We start from the raw sequence: 2,512 nt of genomic DNA on the forward strand, positions 1-2,512 counted from the left end.
TATACAAGATTGCTATAAACTTTCAACTTGTAAGAATGTGATATATGCAAAGTTTAATAAAGGGAAGCACAATAAAAATAAGTATGTATATTTTATTAACTATGATCATCATGCTGTACATTAGATCCCCAGAACTTTTTCATATTATAGTTGCAAGTTTGCACCCTTTGACCACCTTACTCCACCCCAGGTTCACCCCTTGTCAACTCAACTCTAAGTTTCCATTAGTTTGCCTTTTCCTCAGATTCTGTATGTAAGGGATATCATAACACATAAATTAAAAAAAATATATAAAATCTTTGAAATATTTCACTTAGTATAATACCTTCAAGATCCATCCATGCTGTTGTAAATGGCAGTATTTCTTAATTTTTCATGGTTAAGTAGTATTCCATAGGATATATTTACCATACTTATTTTAATCATTCATCCATTAATGGATACTGAAGTTATTTCCATCTCTTGCTTAGAGTTAATAATTTTATAATAAACATAAGAGTGCAGATATGTCTTTGAACAATGACTTCGTTTCCTTTAGATATATACCTAGAAGTGGGATTATTGAATCATATGGTAATTTTACTTTTAATAATATGAATAATCTCCATACTGTTTTCCATACAAATTTATATCCCTATCACAGTGCCTAAGTTCCCCATTTTCCCCAATATTTACCAAAATTTGTTAGTTTCAATTTTTTGGTAGTATATATTCTAATAGGTAGTAATATCTTGCTGTGTTTCTCAGAGGTAAACAACAACAACAACAACATATTGACTTTGCCCTGAGTTTTTTACGTTGAGCACTTTTTAATGCTCCTGTTGGTCATTTATATGACTTTTTTGAAAAAAAAGTCTATTGAGATCCTTTTGCTATTTTTTTAATTATATATTTTTTTCTATTTGTATCTGTTGGTTATTAACCTCTTTTCAGACATAAGATTTGTAAGTATTTTCTTACATTCTGTGGATTGTGTTTTCATTCTCTCTCTCTTTTTTTTTTTTGGCAATGCAGAAACTTTAGTTTGATGTAATACCATTTATTTATTTTTGCTTTTTTTTGCTTGTGTTTTTGGTCTGGTATCCAACAAACTATTGGCAAGACCAATGTCAAGGAGAATTTTTCCTGTTTTCCTTTAGGAAATTTAGTTTCATGCATCACCTTTAAGTCTTTAATCTATTTCAAGTTAAGACTTGTGAGTGATATAAGGTTCCAGTTTCATACTGTTTATGTGACTATTCAGTTTTAAATATCATTTATTGAACAGACTATCTTTACCCATTACATATGTGGGCCCCTGTCAAATATTAGGTGACTGTATGAAAGGATTTATTTCTGGACTCTCAATTCTGTTCTACTTGTTTATTGGTCTGTTTTTATGCCAGTATACTTTATTGTTTTGAGCATGAGGGCTTTGTAGTATAGTTTCAAATCAAGAAGTGTAATTTCTCTTCTTCATTCTTTCTCAGAACTGCTTTGATTATTTGTTGTCTTTTATGGTCTCATATAAATTTTAGGATTCTTTACTTACTTCTGTAAAAAAAATAATATTGGACTTTTTAAAAGATTTTTAATTTATTTATTTGACAGAGAGAGATGACAAGCAGGCAGAGAGACAAGCAGAGAGGAAAGAGGAAGCAGGCTTCCTGCTGAGCAGAAAGCCTGATGCGGGGCTCGATCCCAGGACCCTGGGATCATGACCTGAGCCGAAGGCAGCAGCTTAACCCACTGAGCCACCCAGGCGCCCCTAACATTGGATTTTTGATAGGAATTGGATTTACAGATGGTTTTCGGTAGTATGGACATTTTAACAATGTTAATTCTTACCATTCATAAATATGAGCTATCTTTCCATTTGTGTCTCCTTCAATTTCTTTATCAATGTCATAGTTTATAGAGTACAGATCTTTCATCTTCTCAGTTAAATCTATTCCTAAGTATTTTATTATTTTTGATGCTATTGTGAATTAGATGGTTTTCTTTATTTTTTCAGATAGTTCATCATTAGAGTGTTAAAATGCCCCTGTCTTGTGCTTACTTTGGCAGCACATACTAAAATTGGAATGATGCAGAGAAGATTAGCGTGATCACTGAACAAGGATGACATGAAAAACTGGGAAGCATTCCATATTAAAAAAAAAATGAAAGAAAACAAAATTCTTGTCTTTTATATATTGATCTTGTATTTGGCAGCTTTACTAAATTTGTTTATTCAAATTTTTTTGTGAAGTTTTTAGGATTTTTTAACATTTAAGTTCATGTTATCCAAAAAAAGAAAATTTTACTTTTCCTTTTTTTTTTTTTGGATTCTCTTATTTCTTTGTGTTCCTTGTTTCTCTGGCTAGGACATCCAGTACTATGTCAAATGAGAGTAGTGAAAGTGGAAACACTTGTCTTTTTTCTGATCTTTAAGGGGAAAACTTTCAAACTTTTTGATTGACTTTGAAATTAGCTCTGGGCTTGCAATACGTGTTATTTCTTTAATGGATTTTTAAAATTATTTTTAAAAATT

The 2,512-nt window shown here is 30.9% G+C and overlaps 1 non-coding gene across 1 annotated transcript; it reads left to right on the forward strand.

The window, feature by feature from the left end:
- The first annotated feature begins 2,032 nt into the window (after positions 1-2,032).
- LOC131815388 (U6 spliceosomal RNA) lies at positions 2,033-2,135 on the forward strand. Its single transcript, XR_009347704.1, has one exon. It is a non-coding gene; the product is annotated as a U6 spliceosomal RNA (small nuclear RNA).
- The last annotated feature ends 377 nt before the right edge of the window (positions 2,136-2,512 follow it).

This window comes from Mustela lutreola, chromosome 14 (genome assembly GCF_030435805.1).
Source record: "Mustela lutreola isolate mMusLut2 chromosome 14, mMusLut2.pri, whole genome shotgun sequence".
In the NCBI taxonomy this organism is placed as follows: domain Eukaryota; kingdom Metazoa; phylum Chordata; class Mammalia; order Carnivora; family Mustelidae; genus Mustela; species Mustela lutreola.